The following is a 12,356-nucleotide window of genomic DNA, read 5'->3' as shown; positions in this document are numbered from 1 at the left end:
GGGGGGCTTTCTCCCCCGTTTTACCTCCGGTGTAAGAATCAGTAAATGCGTCAAAAGAAATAAGAATGGAATTCAGATAGCTAGAAAATGTCCAAAAAATTCCCTTACATGTCTCGTCTTCGGGGGTATTTATAGGTGCTGGAAGCCGGGTGAGTGCCACGCGATCGTTCTGCCACGTGTCCCACGTTGGATTCCCCACTAACGCACGTTCTCTTGGGGGATCTCTAACTTTCCGCCTGAAGATTGTGCCCATAATAACCACCATGGAGCTTTGTCAATTTACCAGAGATTTTTGACTACGTGTTAGGGTGGCCACATAAGTCACTTCCGGGAAGTAGATGGCCTCGTGTAAAGGTAGAGCTCCTCCAGGGAGTCGATGGTCTCGCGTAGAGGTAGAGCGCCCCCGGGGGGTAGATGGCCTTATGTAAAGGTAGAGCGCTCTCGAGGGGTCGATGGTCTCGCGTAGAGGTAGAGCGCCCTCGGGGGGTCAATGGCCTCGCGTAAAGGTAGAGCGCCCCAGGGGGTCGATGGCCTCACGTCGACGTGTAGTGACCCGCCTTGTTCGTCATTGGGGGTGGTTCCGTAGGCTAACTTATATCATTAGCCCCTACCCTTTGTTGATGTTAATCGGCAAGGGGTAGTAATTCCCCTGTCCCAGGTCTTTTTTTTTTATTCGCCTAAATAAGTCGAGCGGTATAATTTAAAGTTGGAGGCTTATTTCACTGCACACTTGGTACCCATCCATTGGCCCTAACTTGGAGGGAATTTTCCCCCCCCAAAAGAATTCAAATTTTATTGCTTATAAAAAGGAGGTGGTCCTTCACATGTGAATCATTTTCTTCTCATCCCAACATATTAGTCTCCCATCTCTTCCAAGGTGACTCTCTTCTCTTGCTTCTTCATTTTTTGCAAAATCATGTACAAGACTATCATTTTTTCTTCTTCTTCCGACCAAAGTAGTGGTGGGGGGTCGATCGATGTCGAAAAAATCAGGCTGGCTGGTCGACCGATCGGTCTGGTGGAGCTGGTCGAGTGACCAGTTGGTCCCCGCCTCCCGCTCGCGAGACTGGTCGCTCCTACGACCAGCCGAAGTCCTTCGACCTCCCTCCTTTTGTCCGATGGGTTTCCTTGTGAGTTTTGAATTTCCCTAAGAGACATATTGGCTCCACCAAGTCCCCAAATCAAAACTTAAAAGTTGGGCGGGCTCCGGCTAGCGAGATCGTCCCCCTTGAAATTCCAAAAAGTTATAGTCTCTACAACTCCCCACTTAAGTTGGAAAAATGTCTCGCTAGGTATGATAGGGTCGATAATTACGTCTATAGAGTCTCAGGTCCTAAAGAAAGGCTTCCTGGAGCCGATCCGCGTGAGGTAGCCGTATATAAGGACATTATGGATGGGGTGTTCAATTTCCCATTCATCCCTTCTTGGTGCCGATTTTCAATGAATTCCACCTTACCCCTAGTCAAATTAATCCCAATGCATGGAGAAAGGCATTTTATTTCTTGTATGTTTTCATTAAGAGGAGAATTCCACTTTCTATGGACCTTTTTAGGTGCGTCTTCGAGATGCAAGAACTTGCTCAGTACAATGCGTTTGTCTTTTTCACTACTAGGACTCTTTTTCTCTTTCACAAGTTTAGGAATTCAAACAGCGGGTGAAAATCCCAGTTCTTCTTCGCCCAACCTCCCAAAGGTCGATTCACCTTCAATACCAATTGGCGGCATCCCCAAGTCCGCCTTTTCAATAGCCAAGTAGAAATTACTTCTCTTCTAAAAACTCAAATCCAGGAGTTGGTCGATGTACCCCCCCTTGCACCTGACTTAGGATCGGTTCTGACCATGAAGAACATGTTAATAGTTGGGATGAGTCGTCCTACTGGTAGGTGGTTTCGTTAATTTTTGCGATTTTTTGCTTGCACATATTTTTTGCTTGTTGTTTTTCTGGGCTAATGAGTTTTGGCGTATGTATGTAGATATGGATTTTGATCTTGACGAGGTGTTGAAGGCCCTGATGGGTGGTGACGAGGACCATGCTCCCATTGACGGTAAACTCTTGAGCCTCCCTTCCTTGTTTTATGTTTTCACATTCTTTTGTTTTGCGAGCCTGACGGGCCTTACCTTGCATGTATAGGGATGTAATTTAACCTGGAGGGGACCATAGACTCTATGCCTGAATAAGGGCATGGAAGTGATATTGAGCCATCCCCCGCTCCCTTAAAGAGGAAAAAGATAGCTGACCAAGAGGGAAGGTCTCAAGTAGCAAAAGAGACTCCCCAGCCCTCAGACGAGCCTATCGAGGTTGCTCCTGTACCTAGGTCAAGATCTTCCAGTCAAACACAGGGGGAGCACGAGGATTCACTTCCTAATTTCGGGTTTTCTCCTACCCGAGGCTATCATGAGATGGGGGTGCTTAAGTCTTTGGTAACACCCGCTCGGGCCAAGGCGATTGTAGGACGCAGCACAGACGACATCGAGAGGGCTGCGGCGATTTATCTCCAGAGGGTATGTTTATAATTCTATATCTCTTTTACGCTGAGTTTTATTTTTTGAGCAAGGTTTTTCTACTTGACTCTCACATTATCTCCTCATTCTTAGGTGGTGCCCTTCAGATCGGGCTTGCTGAATCGAGTCGTGGCCAGGCCTTAGAGTTGAAGACTCTTGAAGAAGAAAAGAAGAAAGAGGCTCATCACTACGAGAAGAAGATATCTTCCTTGAAGAAATTTTTAGAGGCGTTGGAGGCTCGAGCCCGCAAGTAGGAGACAAAGAATGACAATTTGCGGTCTGTGTTGGCTTGTGCTCCAGAGGAGGCGGTCGAGAGGTATAAGGCCTCTGCTGAGTATACTACGGACTTAGAGGCATTTGTGGAGCAGTACAAGTCATCGTCTGATTATACGAGGGCCTTGCATTCGTACGGGGAGAAGACGATGGCGAGGTCCATCAAACTAACCAAGGAGTGGATATCGACCGAGCACCCTTCTATTGACCCCTCAGGTTTTGATAAGTTCCTTGCGCAGCGCAAGGGGAAGGAGAGCGGAGCGTAGCCATCTAGGTCACTTGGTCATTCATCGCGGGGTGGCAGCGATGGCACTTCCCCTTCAAGTTGAAGCATGGCTTAGTAGCAGCATCTTTTGTTAGTTTCTCTCTTTTTTGTGTCGCCTTTTATTTCTACTTGCAGCATCATTCCTTACTTGTCCGGGGTGTGGGCAAGAGTACATCACTAGTTTTTTTTGTATGAATGTTGTGCTATCAGCGGTTATTAACGTTGAAACTTGTTTTTTTCTAGTGTTATTTACCACATTCTGTTGTTTGATAGCATGGGTGAATTTCTTTAGTCCCGCGTGCGCTAGGCTTGATTATAATGGTCGATGGCCTTAGCCAATTTTTTGGCTTTTCAAGGTTCTCCGTCTTGCCGCGTGGGCTATGTCAACTATCAGGATGTGGTTTGGCGATTAAGGGCCTTAGCCAATTTTTTGGCATTTCAAGGCTCTCTGCCTAGCAGCTTGGGCTATGTCGACCATCAGGAGGTAGTCTGGTGATTAAGGGCCTTAGCCATTTTTTGGCTTTTCAAGGCTCTCCGCCTAGTTGCTTGGGCTATGTCGACCGTCAGGAGATGGTTTGACGATTAAGGGCCTTAGCCAATTTTTTGACTTTTCAATGCTCTCCGCCTAGCCGCGTGGGCTATATCGATGGTCAGGAGGTGGTCTGGCGATTAAAGGCCTTAACCAATTTTTTGGCTTTTCAAGGCTTTCCGCCTAGCCGCTTAGGCTATGTTGGACTGTTAGGTGGTGGTCTGGAATTAAGGGCATTAGCCAATTTTTTAGCTTTTCAAGGCTCTCTGCCTAATTGTGTGGGTTATGTCGATCATCAGGAGGTGGTCTGACGATTAAGGGTCTTAGCCAATTTTTTTTACTTTTGAAGGCTCTTCATCTAGCCGCTTGGGCTATGTCGATCGCATGTCTTCACGGGATGAGCATGGAGATTTAAAATTGCCTGTTAGCATAAAAAAATACTTGGATTCGTGAGCTCAGTAGGCGCACCGGGACGTCCCAGCTAGGCTGGCTTCCTTAGCGCACTCATCATCCGCCACTACCAAGGTTTTTCATTAAACACGATAAATAATTGTACGCCTTTGTGAGGCGTTACATGGAGGGAATTAAAAACGCAACCTATTCTACAGTATTTACAAGAACATAGCCTATGCATCTATCCTGAAGTCTACTGGTAATATCTTTTGAGATGCTCTGCATTCCATGGCCTACCTAGTGGTCTTCTTCTCATATCTTTCAGGCTATAAGCTCCATTCCCCAAGATACGGGTTACTTCATACGGGCCTTCCCGATTTGGTTCGTATTTTGCCGAGGGGTATCCTACTGCTGCTGCGTCCCTTAAAACGAGGTCTCCCGGCCTAAAGATTCTTGGCTTCACCCTCCGATTGAAGTACCCAACGGCTCTTCGTTTATAGGCCATCATTTTTATCGCCGCCTTCTCCCTTACCTTCTCGAGCAGGTCGAGTTCCCTTCTAGTCGCAGTGTCATCTGGCTACTTGATTTTCATCCTACCAGTCTCACTTAGAATCTCAACTGGGACTACTACTTCCATCCCACATGTTAGTCTGAATGGTATTTCTCCGGTCGTTTCTCGTGGAGTCGTGTGATACGCCTATAGCACATTAGGCAACTCATCTGCCCACAAACCTTTCTCCTTCTCCAATCTGGTCTTCAGATCCCAAAGGATGACTCGATTTGTCACTTCGGCATGCCCTTTCGATTGAGGGTGGGCGATCGAGGTTAGTCTATGATCGATGTGATAACTTGCACAAAAGGTCTTGAAACTATGATTATCAAACTGCCTACCATTATCCGTTAACAATACCCTGGGTATTCCGAATCTGCATATTATATTTTTCCAGACAAACCCTTGTATCTTTCCTGTCGTGATGGTCGCCAGTGGCTCTGCCTCCACCCATTTAGTGAAGTAGTCAATGGTGACCAAGAAAAACTTTCTCTGCCCTTTGGCTATGGGCAAAGGTCTTAGAATGTCCATCCCCCACTGAAAAATGGGCACAACCCGAATATGGTTGCCTGCTGTTCAACTGGGACATGGATCAAATTTCCATGACGCTGGCATGTGTCACATTTCTGCATCAACTCTTTGGCATCCTCTTTCATAGTTGGCCAATAGTAGCCCTATCGTAGAATTTTGAAGGTAAGTGTAGTTGCCCCTGGTGGTTACAACAGGTCTCGACATGTATTTCAAACAGTATCTCTTTGGCTTCGACGAGGCGTATGCATTTCAGATATGGCATGGTAAAATCCTGCTTGTTGAGCTACCCATCGATGATGGTAAATAAAGTTGCTCGAGCTTTCAATCTTCTCGCCTCTAGGGGGTCTTACGGCACCATATCTTCTGCTAGATATTTGATTATTGGATCCATCCAACTTTCCTTGTGTTCAATATTCTTCACCTTGGCCCAGCACTGAATGCTGGGTTGTTGTAGGACTTGCACACTTGCTGTCTGAGGTAAGTTTTTTGGGTTGGTTAATGCGAGCTTTGCTAGTACATCTGTGTGTTCATTATCTCTTTGTAAGACTTTCGTCATCTTAAAGCTTGCGAACCCTCTTTGCAGATCCCTTACTTTCATTAGGTATGATGTCATTCTCCCATCCTTTTCTTCGTACTCTTTATATACCTCTACTATTAGCTGTGAGTCACTGCATATTTCCATTGAAGTCACTCCCAACCTTGTTGCCAAACCTAAGCCTGTGATGACTGCCTCATATTCAGCATTGTTATTGGTGGCAGGGAACTCAAAGCGCAGCGAATATTCCAATTCTTCGGAGTCTGGTCCGATCATTATGATTCCTGCTCTTGATCCTCTGCATTCGAGGAACCGTCTACAAAGATTTTCCAATCTGCCTTCTGCCCTCTTGGGGGCTCTGTCAGGATGGTGAGCTCGGCAATGAAGTCTGCGAGAGCCTGTGCTTTGATGGCCGTCCTGGGCCTAAATTCAATGTCAAACTCACTTATTTCAATCGCCTATTTCTATAGTCTCTCGGAGGTTTTTGGTCGATGTAGGATCTACTTGATGGGTTGGTCAATCATTACTTGCACCGTATGGGATTGAAAGTAAGGTCTAAGCTTCCTTGCTGCAACAATCAATGCGAGCACCAGCTGTTCGGCCAGACTGTACCTTGTCTCTATGCCTTTGAGGACCTGACTGGCGTTGTAGACCGGTTTTTGTGCCTTTGGGAGTTCTTTCACAATAACAGTGCTAACTGCCCGTGGTGACACCACAAGGTAGAGACACAGTACATCACTCGGGCATGGGTTCGTCAGAATTGGAGGCTGTTGTAGTGACTTTTTTAAGGATTCCAGTTATTCTTCGCACTCTTAAGTCTACTCAAAATTGGTGGAGCCCCCTATCGCTTTAAAGAAGTGGTAGTACTTGTCCGCCACCTGACTCATGAAGCGATTTAGGGCTGCCACGCGCCTTGTCGGCCGTTAAACCTCATTCTTACTAGTGGGGCTCTTCATTTCTAGTATCGCCTGTATTTTGTCAGGGTTTACCTCAATTCCTCTTTGAGTGATCATGAAGCCTAAGAACTTTCCGCCGGCAATACCGAAGACACTTCTCCAGGTTGAACTTCAAGTTACTGTGTTGGGCCACATCAAATACCTTCTGTAGACAAGCCACATGATCGATTGCCTTGACATTTTTCACTACCATGTCGTCGACGTAGGCTTCTATGACATTTTCGATCAGCTCCCAAAAGACTCTATTTTCCATCCTTTGGTAGGTGGCTCCCGCATTTTTTAGGCTGAACGGCATGGTCATGTAACAATATGTCCCAGAATCTATGATAAATGATGTCTTCTCCTGATCGGGCTCAGCCATAGAGATTTGATGGTACCCAAAAAATTCATCCAGGAAGCTAAGTCTTTCATAACCTGACGTGGCATTGACCAGGTGGTCTATCCGAGGAGTGGGTATGAGTCCTTTAGGATGCATTGTTGAGCTCAGTGTAATCTACACACATGCGCCATTTCCCATTTGACTTCTTCACTAACATGACGTGGCCAACCACTTAGGGTACTGCACCTCCCGAATAAAATCACCTTGTAGTAGCTTTTCCACCTCCCACCTCGGCTTTTGCCACTTCTTGCCTTTCGGGGCCAAGTTCCTTTTTTTCTGCTTTACTGGTTTAGCTCTGGGAAGGACGCCGAGGCGATGTTGAACAATGGCTGGGCTGATCCCAGTAATGTCGTTCGGGCTCCAAGCGAAAATATCTAGGTTATCTGCCAGGCACCTAGGCCCCGATGCTAAACTCCCGTCCTTCTGATACAGAGATTTTTTCAATCATGTCAAGTGGTTCAATCCGTCCCTTTGAAGGTTCAACCTCCAACATCATGACCGATGGTGCTCCCTTCACTGATATACTGTCGACATAACATTTCATGGATGCTTGCTAGTCTCCTCGCACACGTTTGACTTCTTTGCTGGTTGGGAATTTCATGACCTGGTGATAGATCGAGGGGATGGCTCCACCTGCGTTCAACAATGGCCGATCGTAGATCGCATTATATGCCATAGGAGTTTTTAGCTTGCCATAATTGCCACAATGGTCGAATATGCGCCGAGCGTGACAGAGAGCTCTACGGTCCCTTTCAAAATTATCGTGGCCCTTCCAAAGCCCTGTAGGGGGTGGTTACGGTTTCAATTTGTCAAGGGGGATCTTTAAGCCCAAAAAAGCATCTCATGTAAGTACATTTGCAGTGCTTTCCCCATCAACCAGTACCCTCTTGATGTCGAAATCAGCTATGTCGCGTACTATCACCAAGGCATCATCATGGGGGTGTGCTACACCTACCAAATCCTCCTTGACAAAACTGATGTTCTGACTAAACCTCGCTTTCCTTTCGATGGAATAGATCCCAAGAGAACGCGCATAGTTTTTCCTTGCCGAGTTTGAATCTCCACCTCCTACTAACCCCCCTGCAATCAAGTTTATCACTCCCGCCCTAGGTGGGGGGTAGTCCTCCACTTTTTTGTTTACCTTGGTTGTCCTTCACATATTTTTCGAAGAGCCCTCATCTCAGAAGGCGCTCGATCTCCTCTTTCAGCTGCAGGCACTCTTCAGTATCATGCCCGTGATTCTTGTGAAAATGACAGTATCTGCCTTGGTTTCTTTTGTCGGGTGGCATTGCATAGGCCTCGGCCATTCAAGCTCCTTCATATCTCGTATCTCCATCAATAACTTCACTCGTGGGGTGTTTAAAGGGGTGAACGTCCTGGGCTCCTCCCATTTTTGCCTGACTTGCCGGTCTTGGATAGTTCTCTTACCCGTCTGCTCACTCCTTGATTTATTTTTGTTGACAGATCTCAGCTTGTCTCCCACCTTTCGCTCGTGACTTTTCATTTCCCATCCCTCTCTGAGATGTTTTGTGAGATTCTCCGCTTCTTCAGCATCAACATACTTGTCTCCCTTTTTCAATATGTCGTGTATTGACTCTGGGGAATTCTTGGAAAGTGACATTTTGAAGGCTCGGTTCTGGGTTCCGTTCATCAACGCAGTCACCACTGCTGACATCTGAAGATCCTCTATTCCAAGGGTCGCTCGGCTGAATCTAGCTAGATACTCTTGCAGAGACTCGTCCTTCTCTTGGACCACCTGCATCAGCCCGATGGCCGTCTTTCTCTTTCTTTTACTACTGAGGAAGTAGGCCACAAAGCTTTTGAAAAGTTCATCAAATATTCGAATAGATCGAGGGGCAAGTGTCGCCACCTAGTCTCTGGCTTCCCTCCTGAGGGTCGGGAAAAAATCGACACATGACTGCATCAGGTGCTGCATAGAGCCTCATTAAATCAACAAAGGTCCGAAGATGGTCAAGTGAGTCTGTGACCCTGTCGTAAGCTTCTATCATGGGATGCTTGAAGCCCTTAGGTAAGGAGACCACCATAATTTCATAAGCGAATGGGTCCTCTTCTAAGACCATCTGCCTACGCTTATCCTTTCTCTTTGATATTGCATCGTCTATTTTCTGTGTCGTGATCTCCTCCATCCTCCATTCCAGATTCACCATGTGTTGGTTAGGCTACAGGATCGTAGCCCCTGGAGCCCCCCAGCCTGCAGTTATTGGTTGGATGATAGGCGGGGTTTCTATGTGCGCCTCCTGGGGTGGCGGTGCGACTTTCATCGAATGCAGCTGAAGGGCAGCTCCCCACGTTTGACTCTGCAAGAGGGTCATCATAGCCGCTAGCTGGGTCTCCAGGGCGCTGAACTGGCTTTGTGTCACATACTGCGACAGCGGTGGCGGGTTGGGGCCCCTAGCAGCTGATTCCATCTCCGCCATTGCTGCTCTCAGGCACGTGTCACTTCTTGTTCGTCTTCTTGACGTGGCTTTGGTGTTCAATTGAAGAAACTTGCCACAAATGGTGCCAATGAAATAGTGGTAGAATAATACCTCTTAATCTACCTGGTGGCCGGTGGCGTTCCTGCTACTCCAGTGAATGTGTATAACTTGAAAAGTGAGGGCGGGATTTCTCCCTCGTTTTACCTCCGACGTGAGAATCAATATATATGTCAGGAGAAATAAGGATGGAATTCAAATAGCTAGAAAATGTCCAAAAAACCCCTTACCTGTGTCGTCTTCGGGGGTATTTATAGGTGCTGGAAGCTAGGTGAGTGCCGGGAAATCGTGATGCCACGTATTCTACGTTGGCTTCCCCACTAACTCACGTTCTCTTGGGAGATCTTTAACTTCCCGCCTGAAGGTTGTGGCCATAATAACTACCATGGAGCTTTGTCAATTTACCTGAGATTTTTGACTACGTGTTAGTGATGCGAACCCCGTAGCAATGGAAACTACGAAACCCACAACGAGATTGATGCGGAACCCAAGAACGCCAATACTAACCCGATTTTGGATCTTGAACCCCAAGAATTGAACCAAGAAACCCTAGATTAGCGAAAAACCTAAAACTCCTTGAATTACAATTAAAAGAACCCACAATCCGATTGATTAGAACGCTACAAGAAGTTGAATCTTGATAAGTTCCAAGATTGCTCAAAAAGAACAATAAATTGAAAGAATAAATTTCTCTTTCTATAATATTAATTCAAAGTCAAAATTTCAAAAGTTGTTACAATGAAAAGTAATCTATTATTTTTTCCAATGAATAAAAACGTCCAAAATCATCAAATTATGGTAATAATTTGATTTCATAAGAATTCTACCGAAACTAGAAAATTCGGCCAAAATTAGAAAATTCGCTAATTTTTTTGGCTGGTGCGGCCGCATGGTGTAAATCCATGCAGTCGCATGGTTCAACTGGAATTGGACTTTTGGTTTTCGATATGCACGTGTGCGGCCGCATGTGGTTTTGCCTGTGCGGCCGCATGGTGTTGTCTTCAGCCTCCGCTTTCGTCGCTTGATAACAAATTCATCCAAGTTGATCGGCCTTCGACCCGAACATGAAAGTTGCTCCATTTTGAGTCCCGAACATGGTTCCATCAATGGTTTCTTAAACGAGCAATCTCATCGCTTGTTTCACTTACTTTGCCCTTGATCGCGTCATTGGCCCGCCATCGACTATCAACGGGTCTCGTCTCGCACTTTCCTTCGTCGCGCTCGACTTGGATCATATCATCCCCTCCCTCTTCAAAAGGATTCATCCTCGAATTTGAACCTGCATCAAACACAGAGGTCAGATACATTAAAAGTAGCCGAAACATTGTACTCACTTGGAAAATCCACTTTGTATGCATTGTCATTGATCCTCTCGATGATTTGAAACGGTCCATCGCCTCGTGGTTGCAATTTTGACTTCCTTTGTTCTGGAAAACGCTCTTTTCTAAAATGCACCCAGACCCAATCTCCAGGCTCAAATGTAACGCGCCTTCTTCCTTTATTTGCTTTTGATGCAATCAGCTTTCCTTTCTCTTCAATCTGCATCCTGACCTTTTTGTGGAGTGTTTTCACCATCTCAGCTTTTTGTTTCCCATCCAAGCTACCTCGTTCATGCACAGGCAAAGGCATTAAATTCATAGGTGTTAGTGGATTAAAACCATAAACAATTTCAAAAAGAGAAAATAAAGTAGTAGAATGTGTAGCTCGATTATATGCAAACTCTATAAACGGTAAACACTCTTCCCATGATTTCAGATTTTTATTGATCACTGTCCTAAGTAGTTGAGTCGTAGTTCAATTAACTACCTCAGTTTGTCCATCTGTTTGTAGGTGACAAGTTGTAGAAAATAATAACTTAGTTCCTAACTTACTCCACAGAACACGGCAAAAATGACTCAAAAACTTCACGTCCCTATCAGACACTATACTTTTAGGTACTCCATGTAAACATACTATTTCCCTAAAGAATAAGTCTGCAATATTAGTAGCATCGTCAGTTTTATGACATGGTATGAAGTGCACCATCTTACTAAACCTATCGACCACTACAAATATTGAATCCCGATTAGGCAAATCTAATACAAAGTCCATAGATATGTCTACCCAAGGTTCACTAGGTACAGGCAAAGGAGTATACAAACCATGGGGTTGAACCTTAGACTTAACCTTTTTACAAGTTATGTACTTTCCATATATTTGTTCTACGTCATATCGCATTTTAGGCCAATAAAAATGTTCCCCTAACATGTCTAAAGTCTTTTGAACCCCGAAATGTCCCATTAAACCGCCCCCATGTGCTTCCCTTACCAATAATTCACGCAAAGAACAATTAGGAATGCACAACTTATCTTTCTTAAATAAATATTCTTCATGCCTATAGAATTTATCAAATGCACCTTTGTCACATGAAGCATAAATACTAGAAAAATCACAATCAGATTCATACATGCCCTTAATATGCTCGAAACCAAGTAATTTAGTACTTAATGAATTTAAAAGCACATACCTTCGAGACAACGCATCAGCAACTATATATTCGTTACCTTGTTTGTACTTGATGACGTAGGGAAATGTCTCGATAAACTCCACCCATCTCGCATGTCTTTTGTTCAACTTAACTTGACCTCGCAAATGCTTTAAAGATTCATGATCGGTGTGTATCATAAATTTCTTTGACCATAAGTAGTGCTGTCAAATCTCCAATGCTCGAACAAGTGAATACAGCTACTTGTCATATGTCGGATGATTCAATGCTGCCCCGCTCAACTTTTCACTAAAGTAAGCAATAGGTCTCCTTTCCTGCATTAACACTGCTCCTATACCTATTCCTGATGCATCACACTCAATCTCGAATGTTTTATCAAAATTTGGTAATGCCAAAACAGGTGCCTTACATAGCTTATCCTTAATGGTGTTAAATGCAATTTCTTGAGATTCTACCTAATGAAA

Source organism: Olea europaea, chromosome 2 (genome assembly GCF_002742605.1).
Source record: "Olea europaea var. sylvestris chromosome 2, O_europaea_v1, whole genome shotgun sequence".
Classification (NCBI taxonomy): Eukaryota; Viridiplantae; Streptophyta; class Magnoliopsida; order Lamiales; family Oleaceae; genus Olea; species Olea europaea.
This window is presented reverse-complemented; position numbering follows the sequence as displayed.